The sequence below is a fragment of the Pinus tabuliformis genome, chromosome 1_2 (genome assembly GCF_031772625.1).
Source record: "Pinus tabuliformis cultivar Carrire ecotype Pingquan chromosome 1_2, CPIR1, whole genome shotgun sequence".
Lineage (NCBI taxonomy): Eukaryota > Viridiplantae > Streptophyta > Pinopsida > Pinales > Pinaceae > Pinus > Pinus tabuliformis.
This window is the reverse complement of record NC_142298.1, coordinates 871,581,590-871,601,429: the sequence shown is the minus strand read 5'-3', so window position 1 is coordinate 871,601,429 and position 19,840 is coordinate 871,581,590. Positions and strand designations below refer to the sequence as shown.

Genomic DNA, 19,840 nt, shown 5'->3' with positions numbered 1-19,840 from the left:
ATATATTTGTTTTTTAAATAAAAAATTTGAAATTTCAAGACCACGCTGTTAATATCTATCCAAAGTGACCGCTTGAAACGGTGCATTTCGGTCGATCAGAGATTAGAAAACGACATATGACAGTATGTTTCTTGAAACTGCCGTCTTAAGGGAGTTTCTGAAAAAAATCCACTCTGCATGTCTCAACCCATTGTCAACGGTCATTCCGGGGAGAAGCTTAGGTTTCGATATCAGCGCAGGCGCTGTGGACGGAAACAGTTGGCAGGACAAAAGGCACTAAAATCCCAGCGATCTGGGAGGGTTCTCTTTTTATTTTACATCGTGTAAATCTTTACAGAGGTTAATTCCTGCGCTACTTCAATCTTGGACGTGAGTTTAACAATGGATACTAAAGATTTAAAAAGGAGAGAAGATGGTGTAGATGAGTTGGTCGAGTGGGGATGTGATGCAGGAGTATTCTCGCTTCCAAAATTATCAAAAAATTTCAGAGACAAAGTTCTAAGGGGTGTTTTCAAGAATTCTATTTTTTTTATTGTAAACAATTTAGTTTATTTGATTATATAGTAAATATGGGAGGTTTAAGAGTGATTTATGGGGTGATCTTAAAAATACACTAAAGGATTTTAGAATTTAGGAAAATCTAATTTATGGAGTGATTTTGAATATAGAAAAATTAGTGATGTTTTTAAATTTTATTTATTATAAGTTTATAGAAAATAGATTGTAAGCTTATAGAAAATAGAAAAGAACGTAGAAAGAAAAGAGAGGATGACCAAATAATTGTGAAATTAGTCTATAAGAAAGGAATTAGAGATTCTGAGTAAATGTATATACAGATTTGATTTAATGAAATATACTTTCATATATCTATTGTGTTCATGAATTGTCTATGTATGAATAGAAGAATTATAGTATCCCTGAAATCTAGAATTCACAGAACTTTAGAGTCTGTGTAATCTGAGGTGAGGTTAAACTAGTAGAGTTTCACTATCTGTGTGAAGTCTAAAACTAATGATAGATTTGTTGATTAATTTATCATGTTGAAAAGAAGTCATGTACAAGAATTAGATATTTGTGTGCGTTGTCATGACGGTGATCTACAGCGGTCAAAGAGAAAAAAGTGTATGGTTACTTTGATGTCAATGGTGCATTGACATCCAAAAAAATAAAAAAGCTGGACTTTGTAAAGAAAAAGTAAATTTTCATACATTAAAATAGAAATTATTTTTAGAAAATTAATAATTTTTCCTGCATTAAAATAAAAATCATTTTAAGAAAACTAAACTAGATCTGATAATAGCATCCCACTAAGAGTTACTTCTCCCATCCAATACGCTGGCTGACCTGCGCATTGACATCCCAAAAATAAAGGAGCGAGAACTTGCAAAGAAAAGAAAATTTTCCTACATTAAAATAGAAATCATTTTGAGAAAACTAGACTAGATCTGATAATAGCATCCACTAAGAATTGATTACTTCTCCCATCCAATAAGCTGGCTGGCCTGTCCTAGGCTTAAGGTAGTCAGGTAGTCATAAAAAATAGAAGTAAGGATTAAAAATGACAACAAAAATTGAAGACATTCATACTATTCAATATGAAAGTTTGTTTCCAAACTCAAAATATACATACCTTGACTAAGGTATTGCCTATTCAATATGAAAGTATTTTTCCAAATCTGTTGCCTATTCAATATGAAAGTTTTTATCCAAATCCAAAATATGCATAGTTGGACTAAAATGTTGCCTTTGCCAATTGAATGAGAATTAAAAGTGAACATATTCCTTAATTCAAATTGTAATTTCTTCCAAATCTATTCAAAATGTGCCTTTAATTTTACAAATTAAACTCAAATTTTTAAAATTAACTCAGAAAAATACTCTTAAAAAAAACCATTGCATCTCTAAATTATACTACGCCATTCCCACAAAGCCCAGACACAGCAAGTCAAACAATCCGTGAGGTAACCTGGACCTCGACTAATTGATTCCAGGGCCAAACCCCAGCGAGGAAATTCATCGACGGAACGGATAGCAGCATCCGTCCTCCAAACAGCCTTCCACACAACCTCTGTCTCCAAATTGGTCTCCTCTTCTACTTGAGGCCGAGGGGAACGCTGACTCACCTAGACAGTTGAATTGGCCTCCTCTGTCACTGAGTAGCCGAGACAGTTGAATTGGCCTCCTCTGTCACTGAGGATGAGGGAAAAATCAAAAGACACGAAGATATAAATAGGGAATGAGATCTCCCTTCTGCCATCAAGCTACAAACCCTTGTTTCTTTACTATAAAGTAGTTAGGAAGACAGAAGACCTCAAAATGCAACTAATAAAAAAAATACTCAGTGATCCGAACGATAACAGAAGACATTAAAATGCATCTAATAAAAAAAATACTCAGTGCTCCGAACGATTTTTAGACATTGTATTACAACGTTTTTCGATTCATCATAAAAACAAAGAAAGAACAATATAGAGTACAGAATCAATTATATTCTATATATAGACCAATGCCTACATGTAAACAAAGGCCACCAGCAGTGCGGCCATTAATGTGGTATATGCAATATGAACAAGAACTGTATATCTAAAAATCTAGCTGCAGTCGTCGCATCAAATGATCAAATCAGAAAACACTGTAATCCTATCCTCGGCCCCCTAACTATGAATTTAATTACATTCGAGATCACGTGATAAAACCCGTCATGATTGATCTCGCTTCCCAACCCTCACAGCTTCACTCTTACTTTCGACTTCTCAGTAGTAACTTTGACATTGCCATTAAGCCTGTCAACGACCAGATCCCATTGCACGCGGACCTTAATCTTCATCGACTTCAATTTCCCCAATTTTATCTTCACGGGCACGTCGGCCTTCAAATTCAAGGGAACGCTGGCCTTCTGCTGCTGCTCTTTCAGCGTGGAGACAACGGCACTGGTGAGCCGAGCACCGGTCGCGCTGAGCGCTACGTCCAACAAAGTGGTATTCTTGTGGCCCTGGTAGAATACTGGCAGGGCGCCCGTGCAGACCTCCGTGCCGGAGTAGGAAACAGCGAGATGGCTGTTGTCAAGATAATATATGCCGATCTCCTTGTTTGGATTCCGGGCCCTTACATTCACAGCGAACTGGCAATTTGTGCTCAGGTCGGCGTTGATGCTGAAGTTACTGATCCGGATGCTGTCAACAGAGTATTTGGGGATCCTCGGCTGGAAGACCAAATAAAGAATGCCACAGGCAATGGCGATGATTGCGACAAGCACAACTAGAAAGCAAATGGTGCAGCACAAGCAGCGGCAAAAGGAGTTCCGGCGTTTGGGAGGCCGTGAGTGGTACCTGGGAACCTGTCGTGTTGGTATGACTTGATCATTTGGAAAATGAATTCTCACCTGCTCATCTGAAGGAGGATAGATCCGGTCATTTCCAGATGCAAGAGTGGACTTGGGAACCAACGGAGAGCTCGGCTTCTCGTTTTGATACTTCCCTTGCTTTTTCTCTACATCTTCCAACCTTGGGTGCACTCGCTGGTTATCTGCCATCGTCCCAAACTTCTCAGAGCAGAGAAACGAGTCTAAACAAAATAGGCCGTCGAGACTCGATCCTGGGGCTATCGAGATATATGGGACTCAATTCCATAAAATAAAATAAAAGACTCTCGGCGTACTCGGAGGTCCTCAGTCGACCCAAATTCCAATAAAGAATTATGGAGACGCGGAGACTTCAAAAAAGTAAAAGTCGATTTGTAGAGTGACCACAAATCCACGGTATTGAAGAAAGCGAGGCGAAATTCAGGGGCTAAACGCGTAAAGCAAAAGACTGTAAGCATACTCTGGGGCCCTCGTCCAAACCAATGATAAATTCTGGAGGCGCGGAGCTTTCACAAAAATAGAAGTGAATTTACCGCCATTTACCGCGTTGTGCCCAAAATTCTACCGCACCAACAAAAGCGGGGCGAAATTCATTACTCAGACAGGTGCTCTCTCCTGGAGCGGTAGTAACAATTATGCTTTTTTTTTTTGAAAGTCATGGAAATTTTAGTTATATTTTTGAAAAAAATTGTCATGAAAAAATTTATAGAAATTATAGATAAATTTATCTAAATTTATAATTTTAAATGTTTTAAATTTTTTCAATACTATAAAATTTATTTTCATTAGGGAAAAATAAATTCAAATAATATTTCTATCCAGATTCCAACCATTTCTGACCGTCTAGACAATTCCACAGCGTGAGTAAAGGACTCCACAAAAATATCAAAATCCCATGATTATTTATTTTGGAATCCGTGCACAGCCTTTTCACACCTGCGTTGAACTTCATTAAACGGTTTTTATATCATCCAATCTTTATCGTGCGCGTTTTTGGCTTGCGTGTATAAACGCTATTTTTTATTATTATTTCTGGTTATATGTTTTCCATAAATTTAGTTTAAAGCTTTTCCCGAAATTTTAAATTATATTGTTAAGGTTGCTCTGGGTTTTTAAAATGGCAGGTTTTTTAATTAATTTTAGGAGAAAATGGCAGGTTTTTTAATTAATTTTGGGAAAGTTGAACCCGGTTTTTTGTTCTAATATGGCGATATAATTGTTTATTGCGTTGTTTATAGAGGCTATAATTTTGGGCAGAGAGCATATTTATTGTTTCAATTTTTTAAATTGAAGTTTTTTAAAATATTTGATTAAACATGTTTGAATTGTTTTTTATGGTTAAAAATTATTTAGAACATCCAAAATTGACCAACACAAATTTCCAAAAATTCCAACAAATTTATCAAAATAGTACCCAAATCTCCAATGTTTTGAGAGCTCAAACATGATCTATTTAAACTATTTAATCTATCATTGTGATAGATAATTTAAAATTGTTATAACATAAATTAACATTGTATAAATATAATGTATTTTAAGAGATACCAACCGTGTTCATTTTATTTATATTAAAAAATTATAATTCAAACAAAATAAAGCTTCTGTCTAGTTAATAACAGCCGTCCACATGACCTTCCTTATCTCTTACAATATCAGGGGCCTTGGAGCCGGCCCCAAGTTCTTGGCTCTAAAGGGCTCTTTTCTCTCTGCCCGACCTTCCATTATCTTCATTCAAGAGACTATGCACCCTGGTTCGGTCTCCCTTGCCTTCTTCCGTAAAATGTTTCCTTCCTGGCATATTGTTGCTACCGATGCGGATGGCCTCTCGGGCGGTTTGGTTTCCATGTGGGATCCTTCATTGATAAAGGCAAAGGCATTCAAGTGCATTGCAGGCATCCTTCTCAATGTATCTATTCGTGGGCGGCCGAATTCAATCAAAATGCTGAACATATATGCCCCTTACAGGCACAGAGCCCCCTTTTGGGACTCTCTTTTCTCCTCCGGCATTATGGACATGCACTCATTGCTCGTCGCTGGCGATCTCAACCTCACCTTAGGCACAGAGGAATGTTGGGGCCACGGCATTCCTGTCGACAGATTGGCAGTTAGAATGAAGATGGAATTATTCAACCGGAACCTGGTCGACATCATCCCGGCTGTCATGGTCCCCACTTGGGACAATGGTAGATTGGAATCTGCCTATATAGCGAAAAGGTTAGACCGCTTCCTCCTCCATCACAGTATCATTCGTCAATGGGGGATGCCAAAGGCATCGACAGGCGGGGAGCTCACCTCCGATCACAGGCCCATCCTCCTAGAATGGGCTCAGGCGGACCGAAGACTTGGCTACTCTTTTAAATTCAACGCTATACACCTCCAAGACGAATCATTTAATGAATTTATCAAGAAAAGCTGGGACGAGATCATTAATTCGCAAGACGCCTTCCTCTTAACCTTTCGAGATAAGATCCAACTCTTAAGGGCCAAAACAAAGTCATGGCAGCATTCAAAAAAGACTACGGATGCACAGGACCTCATTCGCATCAACTCTGAAATAGAGCGAATCGTCTCCTCCATTCACCTCAGTGGCAGAACTCTTGAAAAGGCCTCCTCATTATGCTCCCTAGAGAGGAAAAAGCGGGCATTACTCCTTAAAGAAGAGGCCACCTGGCGGCTCAAAAGCCGGGCCATCTGGCTTAAACATGGTGACAGCAACTCCCGATTCTTCCACTCCTTCGCAAACGGTCGCCGGCTCAAAAATTCCATATGGAATATCCAAAATGACCAAGGACAGAGCCTCTCCGCCCACCACGACATCGCCGCCGAGGCTACTCGCTTCTTTAAGCATCAATACTCCAGACAAAACACCGACCTCAATGACTCTTTTTGGGCGGTTGAACATCTTCCAACCATGTTCAACGATGAGGCTAATGATGCTTTCTACAGGTCTGTTTCGGAGGAGGAGCTTTCAGCAACCATCAAGTCTTTCAGCAATGATAAGTGCCCCGGCCCTGATGGATGGCCGATGGAATTTTTTGCGCACTTCTTCGAGCTCTTTAAAAAAGACCTCCTCTGCATGGTCGATATGTCCCGCCTGTCCGGGAACATCAACAGTGCTCTATTAGCCACTTTTATCGCCTTAATCCCAAAGTCTGAAAATCCTTCCACATTTGGCGATTATCGGCCGATTTCGTTGTGCAACTCTCTGTATAAGATCATCTCAAAAATAGTTGCTGACAGGCTGAAGAAGGTCCTCAACTCTTTTATATCCAAAGAGCAGCACGCTTTCCTCAAAGACAGGCTCATAATGGATGCGGTTGCCATGACCCAGGAGTGTATCCACTCTATCTGCTCCAAGAATATCAACGCTGCCGCTCTCAAAATTGACCTTAAAAAGGCCTTCGACTGCGTTGATTGGAGCTTTCTCAATATTCTCCTCTCTAAAATCGGATTGAGGCCTCCGGCTATCAAATGGATTATGTCATGTGTAGAATCCGTCCAGTTCTCGGTTATCATAAATGGGACTCCATCCACTTTCTTCCATGCTGAACGAGGACTCCGTCAGGGATGCCCCCTCTCCCCGCTCCTCTTTATCTTGGTTATGAATTGCCTCAGCTCTCACATCAACCATGCCGTGGGTGAAGATAGATACAAGCCGGTCCGCATATGCAGGGACATCTCCCTCTCCCACAACTTTTTTGTAGACGATATCCTCCTCTTCGCCATGCTCTGTAAGCAATCTTGGATCTTCCTCTTCTTGCTTTTCAAAAGATTCCAAGCTGCCACTGGTCTCTCCATCAACTGTGAAAAATCAGTTTTGTATCACAATAATTCGGATCCTGCTCTCGCCCAATGGATAGCTGACCGCTTTGGAATCAGCACTGCCCTCTTAAAAGACGGATTCACCTACCTAGGCTTTCGCCTCAAAGCACTGGGAACGCAATGTTTAGATTGGGCATGGCTGGTGGACCGCTTCCTCCACAAGATCTCCAAATGGGAAATGCGCCTCCTCACACTTGCAGGCAGATACATCCTCATTCGGTCTGTCCTCACACAACTGTCTGTTTATTGGTGCCACCTTTTTGTTCTTCCATCTTACATTATCAAGCAACTGACCTCCATTGCCGCTACTTTCTTATGGAGCGGTCGTTCGACACCAATAAAACTCCATCTGGTTAAGATGAGTTCCATCTCTCGGCCCAAAGAAAAAAGCGGATGGGGCCTCCTCGATATGCAACACTTCGGCAAAGCGCTCATATGCAAATCAATACACAGGGGTTTCTTTGGAAACGGACCGTGGAGTCTCTTGATGAAACAGAAGTACCTAAAAGGCCGGCCTCTGGCTTTCTGGTTCCACCGATCCTCTCTTGGCATTCGTTCTGGCTCCCCCATCTGGCTCTGTTTCAAAAAGGTTCTCCCCTTCTTCAGGAAACACCTCAAATGGACTCTTTCTACTGGCTCCTCTATCCTTATCGGCATTGACCCCACCCTCTACAACCTGGAATCTATGATCCCCCCTTCTCTTCTCCTTTTCTTCCATTCCAGGGGCTTATTCACGTGGAACTCCCTCATTGACTCCTGGTCATCCCTTAATCCCAATTGGAAAACTGACCTCCAACTTGCCATCCCTCCCCCTCTCCGCCCCCTATGGCTCTCTTTCACCTCCCATTTCTCTCACCAGGGGATAGTCCAACACGGCAATACAGACTCCCTTATCTGGTCCACCGACTCCAATATCCATCATGTCTCTGTCAGAAAAATTTACTCCTCCTCCATTGCTGACCTCCCCCCTCTCCCCTCCTTTTTTCCTGCTAAGCTCTGGAAGGCCCCTTGCCCTCTAAAAACCATCCTTTTCTCTTGGCTACTCTTCTTCGACAAAAACCTCTCCTGGGATGTTTTACAGAGGAAAGGCTGGCACGGGCCTGGTAGATGTGTTCTCTGCCTTCAGGAGAATGAATCCAACTTACATATGTTTCTTCAATGCCCTGCTGCTCAAGCAATCTGGTATGATCTCTCCACTCTTCTCAGTTTACCTCACTGTTCATTCTCCTCCGTTCAGGATGCCTTTTTATGGTGGGCGGACCAAAGCTCCGCCAGTCAAGCTCTCTTCTGCCTCACTTGCTGGAATATTTGGACATGGCGCAACCGATGCATTTTTCAGGCCTCCTGCCTGCCGTTGCTCTCTATTCTGCCCCTTATCATGGGATCCATGCCCTCTCAGGCTGACTGAACGACGCTTCTTGCCCATGCGCGCACAGGTTTATGCATATTTGTATATGTCTCACACATGCCATCTATATGGCGGTTATAGTTTTTGTTTTCCTCATGTTTCTCCATGGTTCTGCTGCGTCAGACGCTATATATCACTTTGACTACAGGTCGACACATATGCTCTCATTTCTCTCTGCTTTATGCATAGCTTCTGCTCTCCTCTATTATACTCTCATGTCGCCCCATATGCAGTCTTTTTCTATATCAGGCACTCATTCTGTTACTATCAGTTACAACTACATACGCGCTCATCCGGATCTCCAAGCATATGATCCACAATGTAACATGATCAATATATCTTACTCAATATATAACATGCCGATTTTTTCCTTCTGAAAAAAAAACTCTGTTACAATTAGTATCGGGAAAATTCAGAAATCTAATTTAAATATGTAATTATTTTTTCCAATATTTTATTCAATAATATTAATTTGAAAAAATGAAAAATATGTTTTTTTAATAAAATCATACTAATTTAATATTATTTAAATTATATTCACACATAAAATTAGCATTCTATTTTTTCCCTAAATATTAATATTTAAATTTAACAATTTAAAATTATAATTTCAATGCATTTACCAATCAATTTTTAAACTAAATTAATTAAAAAATATTTAATCAATTTTGTAACCATATTAATTAAAACAACTTTTTTTTTAAATGTTGGCAAACACCGCATCGAGATTCTTTCATAGTATTTTGTAGCATACAGCGCAACTACCACACATGGCTCTATGAGGAACATCGATTAGAATGGTGCGTACAAGTATCTTCCACCCATTTCTCAACGTTTATATGCTCTCCACATATGGACCATCTCCCTGATGGTGTTTAAAACATTATAAATTATAAATTCGTGTTTTTTAAAAATAATATATATGTATATATATATATATATATATATATTTTTTTTTTAAATAATAAAATATAATTATTTTATTTCTAGGTGTCAAATTAGTACTGAACATAATTGTTTTGTTTTGTTTTTTGTTTTTTGTTTTTTGTTTTTTTTCTTTCCAGAAGAAGAAAAAGCACCATAGATTATATTAAGTCAATATAAAAAACCATGATTGGATATAAAAGGATGACTTGAGCAGCCATATCAAGACATCACTGAGAAAAAGCATATAAGAAGGATGACAAATAGCACAACATAACATGGAGACTGTGGAGAAAAGGATCAGACCGATATTCAAAACTTCTAGAACTCGATTCTAGATCGAGAAAGACAATACTCATAAATACATATACCTATCATCATAATCATGAATAGTAGTGAAGATAATTGTTATTAGCTATTATCTAGTAGTGAGAACAATCATCTCTAATTGTTATCAATACATGTGCACTAATTCATCATTGTTATTCAAGGAAAACCACTTCGACTGGTTGGTGGCTTGTAAGGGGGCAGGCTTTCACTCCTACCCACATGCCTCTCTGTTTTGGGCCTTTAACCTATTTCCTTACCTCCAAAGAATACTAGCTCTTAACTATGCAAAAGAAATTAGAACATACCCCCAATCCATATACATTTTAAAATAATATATAATAATATCTATTATAAATTATAAATAATATTATAAACAAATAGTAATTATAGAGACAAGTGGTAGGATGACATGGCACCTTATGTTCATGACGTGTGCCAAGTGGATTTGGAATTTATGGATGGTCAACTGGCCCTTGTTTGAATGACACGTGGCAATGATGTGGCATGACATGGTAGACAATGATGTGGCAGTGATACATTAGATAATGTGGCAAGGCCTCAGGATTTGCACGAGGAGTTTGTCTTGGAAGGGTTTGTGGTGTTAATGAAATCCGATGATTTTTGTTGTTTTGGAGTCTAGAGGAAATTCAACATCCAGAAGTTGGGCCAAGCAAGAGGTTGGGAGGCCTAGAACAAGTTGGATCTCGAATCACTAGACCTAAGATATAGTGTAAGGGCCATCTAGGCTAGCAGAGGAGTTGCCTTGTTGTGAAAAGGAATGGGACTAGACCACCAGATTCTTGAATGCATCCGAGATGAAGAAGGATTGGATAATCAAATCAATGGGAAATATGCCATAATAGGGTAAAGCTGCTCTGCAACGATCTAGGGATAAGCACTCCTAGTGTTTAAGCCCTCAGTTTTGACCCATGGTCACATGCATAAAGGAACAGAGAAAATAAGGAGCTATGAGCAGAAATTTGGCGATATTAAGTGCCAAAGTTCAATTAAAATAATTTTTAATTAAAGTTAATTTTAGGACATATTTGAGTATCTATGCCTATAAATAAAAGGAAAAACAACATGAGAAGTAGAGTTCCCATATAAATCGATTAGTTGTGGTTGTTGTTGACACGTAGAATCATAGACAACTTAAATAGAATGAGGAGAAAAGAGGGAATTGAACAATAGATAGAAGAGAAGCAAACCTGAGACAGAGCAAAAGATAAGTGTTGTGCAAAGGTTGCATGCGAAGGTTAGTTGAGATCTAGAGTTGTTATGAGTTTGAGAATAGTAGATCTAAAGAAATGAGAATTAAGTTGTTGAAAATAAATATAATAAAAAAGCATATCGGTATGGGAGAAGCAACAGTGGTGAGGAGCTTTAATTAAACTAAAGAATTAGAGATAAGGAGGTTGTTGTAGAACAAATATCAAAGAAGATATTGAGATATGAGATTTAATAACTATGTCAATGATATTTTGATAGAAGAGCCTTAGATTAAATTTTGAAAATGTATGAAATAAGGGATCTGGTAGGTTGAGCAAGTAGGTGCTTGCAGATAAGGGGATTGGAGTCTCCTTTAGGTGGGTGCCTATAAATATCAAGGAGTTGGTGCTTCTAGAAAGTGGGAGCTCGCAAAGAAAATGGGGTTGGAGCTTCTTGTAGGTTGGTCCTTATAGAATCTGATGTAATTTGGAGTTAGTTTTTGCATCTACATCATAATAAAAAATAATACTTGGTTTTCTCCTATATGGATTTCCACGTAAAAATATTGTCTTCAAACTTTATGTGATTGGTGCATTGTTGCATTGTTGAATGATTTTAATTGGCTAAATAATTGCTAAAAATTTTAAAAATATTGATTTACCCCCCTCTCAGTATTTTCTTGGTTTCCAATAATTGGTATTGAGTCTAGTTCCTTCAGCAACAGTCTAACAACTAGAAGGTAGATCTAAAACATGGCCAATCAGGATGGAATTTCCACCAAAAAAACTCTTATATTCACTAGAACAAATTATGCATTTTTGAAGGTAAGAATGATAACTTACACAACATCCCTTGGTGTAGGTGTCTAGAATACATTGTTGAGTTTGTATAAAAAACCAGATCTATTAGTTGACAAAGATGGTAAGCTAGTTTTTTCTTATAATGCTAATGCAATAAATGCAATCGTAAGTGGATTTCCTTGTAGGTTTTAACCCCGTACAGAAATTACCTGCATACGAATTCTAAAAACAGAAAATAAACAATGGCGAGAGCATACCACTTAAACCAAATATACATAAAGATTTTCCCTTGGATCCCAAAACCGAGACTACCAGATTGATTTTTCATTATGTTCCTTTTAATGTTACAATACATATATATACATGTTGAAGCATCCATAAACCCCCAATCCATTAACCCTGGATTAGAACATAACCGTAGTTCCCTTAACTGGATCTACAAAATACCATGGACCAAAAACCATTGCGCCCAAAACCATGTGCGAAATCCATGCACAAAACCATAGGTACGTCCACCCACTTAATATAGGGTCCAAAAAAATTTCCCCTAGGCACTGCCTCAGACCCTATAGAGGGGGGCTACCCCCCCCTCAAACCCCCCCATAGGGGGGGCTGCCACCCCCCCTATGACCCCCCTGTTAAAGTCGTGGAAAGAATATAACACAACTCGACATTCTCCCACTTGTTGTTTTCTTTCCACAAGAGAGCTTAATCATTGATCCAGTCCTGCAACGCCCATTGTTTCTGTACACCAAGAGAACCTCACAGTGTTGACAGACTTTGTCAATGCATCTACAGTATTCTTCAAAGTGTCCACCTTTACGAGCAACACCTTCTGTCTTCTACCATATCACTCACAAAGTGATAATAAACATCAATGTGCTTTGTCTTTGAATGATAAGCAGGGTTCTTTGCCAAGAAAATTTCACTTTGTTTGTCACAGTCTATCCTTATAGCTCGCTTTACTAACCCCATACTTGAACACAATCTCTGCAACCAAACTGCTTCCTTACTTGCATGATTGGTTTCCATGTATTTTGTTTCTGTAGTTGACAGTGCCACTACAGATTGTCTCTTGCTCATCAAACTGATTGCACCTCCAAATAGGTTAAACACATACCCACTTGTAGATCTTCTCTGATCTAGATCTCCAGCCCAGTCTGCATCAACAAAGCCACGGATGTCCAAAACTCTTTCCAATCCTGGTCTTCCTTGGTAGCACAAACCATAATCACTAGTACCACACAAATACTTGAAAACCTGCTTCACCGTTGTCCAATGCTCCTTCCCTGGTTTTGACATAAACCTGCTCAATACTCCCACTGCATGTGCAATGTCTGGTCTAGTACAGACCGTCACATACATCAGGCTACCGACTACACTTGCATATGGAACACAAGACATGTCCTCTTCCTCTTCTTGTATCTTGGGACATTTTTCAGTAGATAACTTTACACCTACACGAATAGGAACCTTCACTGGTTTACTATCTTGCATATTAAACCTCTGCATTATTGTTTCAACATACTTCTTTTGGTTTAACCAGAGCTTCCTCTTTGCCCAATCTCGTTTAATTTCCATGCCCAAAATATATTTTGCAGCACCAAGATCTTTCATGTCGAATTTGGAGGACAATTGGGTCTTCAAATCCTAGATAATTTCTTTGTCATTTCCGACCAACAACATATCATCCACATACAAGACCAGAGAAATAACATGGTCACCAATTAATTTAAAATATACGCAGTGATCTGCTTTGCTTCTGGTGAAGTCAAGTCCCCCTATAAATATATCAAATTTTTGATACCACATCCTTAGTGATTGTTTTAACCCATACAAAGACATTTTTAACTTGCATACCAGTTCTTGACTAGGAACTGTACGGTCTATACATAAAACTAAATTATGTAAAAGATATACAACATGCAAAAAAGCATGACACAGATCACATTCGAATGACCAATTATAAAAAAGTGAATAGATGACAATTCCAGTACATAGCAACAAGATTATTCGTATTTGCTTTACCCTAATTCATTTGTTTGTTGAACAAATTAGTACCCAAGCCTTTTTTTGAAATTAGAACAAATGACACTACAAGCCTCCCCCAACGCAGAGAATAATAGATTACACTAGCAAAGTGATGAATAAGAACAATTGAATGTCATCATGAAGCAAATGGTATAACATATAAAGTTTAGAAGGAATGAAGCTTGATGTGTGTATCAATATTTCAGGGCATTGCACTCAATATGCTTCTTTTTTTTTTTTTTTCACTTGTAAATAATCATTTCCTTCACGTTTCTCTTCCCCAGCAACAAAAGCCAATGTAGATTCAACATTATCAATTATGTAAATGCAATATATAACACTACCCTTGTTTGGAAGATCTTGTTGACATATCATTTCAAAAGTATACCCCTGCGGAAAAACTGGTTTTGTCCATGAAGATTGACATGTGCCAACATTGACATGAACTGAAATAGAGAATATCATAGGCTTGAAACAACATAATACCCTTTCCACCAATTCTTCCAGATCACAACCCTTAGGATCATAACCCATAGCTTCAAAACTTGCATAACTAAAACCATCTTTTGGAGTTACATGAATTGTTGATAAAGCTGACTCTTCAATCGAATTCATGGAGTACCCGCAAGGATCAAATTCAAAATCACAAACTTTCACCTGAGGAAGAATTATGGATATACAGGATTTAAGTGTCATTTCCGCTGCAGAATTACAATGATCCTTGTAAAACAAATAAGATCGCTCGCGGTCCAGATGGGTCATGCACATCTCCAGTGTAAAACCTAGGTGAGACGTACCCTCTGATGCAAAATCATCAGCAAAAGTGGAGTAGATATGTCAGTTGTAAGACATTCCAGAATTTCCCATAACATAAGCCATCCCACCAGATCTGAGAGATCCAAAGTACTTATCTAGATATGACACTTCCTCAGAAAAGCTCCTGTTACAGGGAAAAGTGTCTATTTAGAACTGCTCTATCCCACTAAGGTGTGACAGCTACCTTAGAAACAAACAGAGAAAAACTACTTTTGTATTTCCTTTATGAATTATAGATAGAGAGGAATAGAAAGAACCAACCTGTGTCTTGCGCTAATCCTTTGATCCAATCCCTCTCTTCTTTGATAGTCTCCAGCTACCTGCTCCCTTGCATGCCCAGCTTCACAAAGTACCTGTAAGATCACAGAAGCAGAGCACTATACAAAGACATGGATCTATATTCATAAACAACTTAGGATCAGATTTAAGTTAACCATACAATTGTAACAAGCATCAATGATACAAAAGCATGGAGGAGAACTCAAATAGTTTTTATTGATAAACAAGAAAAGATCCAGGAGGAGTTACGACCAGTGGTTCCGACCCAACATCAACCTCCCAGCAAAGAAGCCCCTCTTCACCTCAAACAAAGCATAAATCACCCAACAATCTGATGTTTGTCTCTAGAAACCAACAACAATTCTTTACAATATGCAAAATTCCCGCCTCCGGATCTCTGGTATGAGGGATCCATATATAGATATCTGTAAGGAGGATGAGTCAGCTTGTGATTTGATTAGTGTCTTCTCTCTGTCAGTTCTTGCTTCCACTTGGAGACTGAGGGCCTCTTACTCATCCTTGGTCGAATTCAGTGAGGCAAGTGTCACAGGAGAAGATTCTGGAAGCTTCCATTGCCTCTCCACCTCGCGGAATGACACTGCCATTTGTCATTTCTCGCCCATCGCACTCGACAGAAGGGAGTTTTGAAATGCAACGCACCCTCACAGTGCATTTGGGTGAGATGCAATGCACCTAGCCAGTGGAGCAGCTGCAATGATCCTGTTTTGACCAATTCTGAGCAGTTTCTGGTGGAGAACTTCTGGGAGAAGCTGTAATTTGTTGACCTTGTTCCTTTAGGGGTTAGAACAACACTTTTAGGGACTTAGGAGCCCTTGGTTTATGGACATTTCATGCTTGGAGTTGTGGGGCACAAAAATGTCTATAACAGTTGCCCCCTAAAGTATGAGGCCATTAACCTTTTGGTGTCGGGTGAAATGCTTTATTATGAGGATCCGAAGTTCTTTCAATGCTGGGAGGAGACCTGTATTAAGATACAATACAATACATTATCTTCATACTGTTTTCATGATCTAGCTGAGGCAGGCATTCCCATGCTCAGCTTTATAAATTCATTTTCATGTACATAGGGCAGACAATCGTCTGAGGGTAGACTGATGATTCTGATAGAGCCATCATCCTTTTGGTAGGATGATTATCTGTGCTGCAATGTTGTACATTTAATGTCTTTATTTCCCTGAATATATATCGCAGCTCGGATGGATGAAACTAGATCCAGGGTCTTCAATCTCGTTAGATCTTCACTCGAAGTACAAGTCGATCCATGTGAGAAATGTTCTGAAGTCGAACATGGAAAGACATCGCTTGATTACCAGTCAATGATGTAAACTGTTAACAAGCGCGAGAGAAATCACCGATAATGATAATGATCCTCAAGGTACTGCAGTACAATTCACGTGGTGTGAATAAAGGACTTGGCGTCGAACACCACGCAAAATCTTTCGGTCGAAGGCCATTGATGTAAACCTGTCGCCGGAAGTGAGAAACTTGCCATTGAGGCATGCAAGCTTCAAAGTACTGAATGGGGTGTTCCTAGATCAACTTCTTGGATAATGAGCTGATGTCGAGAAGAAGTGATCCGTCATAGGAGGGCCTTAATTAATCCCACATCAATGACACAGAACAGAGCAAATGATTTTGATGGAGGTGAAAACGATCTGGTGATATAAGGTTCAGGGTGGCGGTCATGAAAGAATGGAGTATAATGTATGGTAGTGGGTGAGACACAGGTGACTTCTCTGGATGACTTCTCTTGAACATATCGGCGACACTGATGTGATGAATTGGTAGCATTAACTCCAAATGTGGATGGTATGGCGTGACCATGGTGATGTGACCGGTGAATGAAACAACCCAACCCGACTCGGACAAGGAGTGGAAGTGTCATGTTCAAGAGCGACTTGCTACCAACAAAGTTTCTTTGAGTTTTCTTCCCAATTTTTCCCCAGTCATTGCTGACCAGTACCTCTTTATTTTTGTCAAGCTTGAGGAGGATAACATATGCTTGTTCTATAATTTGCCCTTCGGGCAAACCCATCGCTATGTTTTAACGAGCCTAGCGATAGTGAAACTCGTTCTCGTCTAAAGACAAATTTGTCGCTAATAATCTTTTTAACGAGTTTAACGACAAAGATAACTCGATCCTTTTCAATTTTAGAGAGTCTGAAAAGGAACATAAAGGTAACTCCAAAATTCATTTTTCGTCATCTAATCCCTTAAGTCCGAAAAAGTATAAAACAATACAGAAGGGATGAATTTTCGATAGTTTTAACGAGCCGAACAAAACAAGCGCTCAATATTTTTGTGCAATAATCCCTCAGGTCCAAAAAGATTAAAATCTAGATGAGGGATAGCACTTCTTGTCCCTTTAACGAGCTGGAGAGGCCAATGGCTCGGCAATCTTTTCATATTCTACGAGTCAGTTGAAAAGAGCTTAAAGGAGACTTGTCTTTTGAGGAACGAGTGATGAAATGGGTAGCAGCTGATTCTAGGTAAGGTTTGGAATTTTCCAATCACGGCAGTGTCACAAGGATGGCTAGTGAAATCACTCTTCGCAGCTATTCCTCAAAATGGGTAAACAATCAAATGGAGGTGAATGATCAGCCAATGAAAAGTGGAGGTGACGGTGCAAACACGACCAAGGCTTTAACAGCTGAAGTACTACATTCACGATGGTTATTTACCGGGGAATAGTTCATTTTTTAATGAGCTTAAACGCGGGTGGAAACATTTGCTCATGTCTTATGCTTATTTTTTAATGAGCTTGAACTATGTGCTAAAACTGCTCGATTAATCCAGTCTTGTGATAAGAATGTCTCATATAAAAACGACAACTTTTAGAGTTTTGCCCCACATCCTTTCTTTATGCAAGTTAGGAAACGACCAATCCAAAAAACAGATAAATGATCGCTCTTTGCTTGCACTCCAAAAGGTTTGCATGCCCTCAGGTATAAAACAAAGTTTCAAGGTTACCCCTTCTTTAGTACGTTAAAACATTTGTTTTACCGAGAGAGGCCTACCTCTTACAGGTTACCCAAAGATCGTTCTATTCACAGTGCAAACAAAACACTTCTCTGGCGATGTCTACCGAAATAAACAAAGGTGAGTGGCGGTGCTCGCCAACTCACATAACTTTGACAAGAGAATCTTGTTCTAGAATAACCCCCTCTTCCAATCACGGATGGGGGTACAGACTAGTCATATTCTCCTGCGGAAACCTACCCTATACCCGAAGTTTTCCTGCCGAAGCAGACCAGGGTGCATGCCCCCTGGGTTTCAGTCATGTCCCTCCGAATCACTCGCGCTCATTGGGAGGACGGAATGGAGATTGAGACATTTCTTGCGTGAAAAGACCATCCAGGGATGGTATATGACTATTTGATCTGTATGATCCGGGAAATGAAAGCTGGTCCACGAGCTTGACCACTCTTCCTTCGTGCGGAAAACACATTACTCTAAAGAGTGAGGAGACAATTGCTCCCATGCAATAAATATAGTCTCGTCCAAGGAGTAGATTGTAATCTAGGGGTCCTTGAACTACCATTACATTCATGTGAACGGTTTTCCCTCTCAATGTTATGGGCACATCGGGAAGGATCCCTAACGGTCGACTGGTTCCTTTATCAAAGCCTGTCATATTTCTCATCTCAGGCAAAAGCGATGGCGAACCAAGCGCTTTCCAAGCAGTTGAGGAAAGGATACTCACAGAAGCCCCCTCATCTATGATGGTACCAGCCATAACCATTCTATATATCTGAACAATAATTCGGAATGGTACACTAGCTGGTAAACGGGGTCTGCCTAGTTGATTCCAGTCGAAGGAGACAACTAGGTTGCTTGGAGGTGGGACCGAATAGACGGCCGGGTACGACTCTGACGAACTTCCTTCCTGCGGTAAAGGAACGGGTAAATTGCCCCCATGTTCATTGGAGTCTGTGCTTATGAAAAGAATTCGGACGGTGTCATCCTTGTTCTCTTCAGTGATTGTATCATCTGAAGATGGAACCTTTGAAGGCAAGACTGGGTCAACTGCCGCCTCGACCTTTTGACTTTCGTCTGGTATGGATTCAGATGGTTCATCTTCAATGACAGATGCTTCGGCCGACCACCTGAGCGGGTCAGCCGGATTTTCAACTAGTGACGGACTCGGCAAGAGTTTTTTATATCCAGGAGGAAGTCGTAACGGTGAAACCGGACGATCATCCAAAACTCTTTTAGCTTCGTCTAAGAAGGGACAACGGTGGATGGCATGATCACCTTCACACAGTTTACAAGGAAATCTATATTTTCCTTTTTGTCCTGGGGCTTCACTTTCACTAGTTGACGGTGTGTTTTCAACATGATCATCAGAGGTTGACGACACCGGGTTGTGCAAACGAGGAGACCAGTCCCTTAAGATCCGAGGGATGTAAGGACAATCTCTGTGAAAGTGGTCTCCTTTGCAAATGACACATGGCGATTTAGGCCTGGTCGGTGCAGTGTGTGGATTTTCGTTAGACGACACTCGTTTGCCCCCATTCGCTTTTGGCTCCTTCTTCTTCTTCTCTTTCTTCTTCTTTTCCTTCTTCTTTTCCTTCTTCTTTTCCTTCTTCTCCTTAGGAACTTGACTTTTGGCTTTACCAGCCCCATCAAGCGAAGAGGAAGGAGGAGAGGATGAATTAGAGGAAGTAGAAGGTTGGTGGGTAACTCTGGACTCATCTAATTGCTGATTCGATTTTTCAGGAATAGTGGTGTTCTGAACGACAGAGGTTGAGAAGAGCCATACAGGCAAACCAATTGTCAGTCCTGGAAGCGACAATGTGGCCATATGGGGTGCACCAACATCTCCCCAAGAGGAGAAGG

At 39.9% G+C, this 19,840-nt stretch overlaps 1 pseudogene across 1 annotated transcript; it reads right to left on the bottom strand.

Moving 5' to 3' along the window:
• Nucleotides 1-2,471: 2,471 nt before the first annotated feature.
• LOC149208712 (NDR1/HIN1-like protein 6 pseudogene) lies at nucleotides 2,472-3,737 on the bottom strand (annotated as a pseudogene). Its single transcript, XR_016252148.1, has one exon. The product of XR_016252148.1 is annotated as an NDR1/HIN1-like protein 6 pseudogene (transcript).
• Between the last annotated feature and the right edge of the window lie 16,103 nt (nucleotides 3,738-19,840).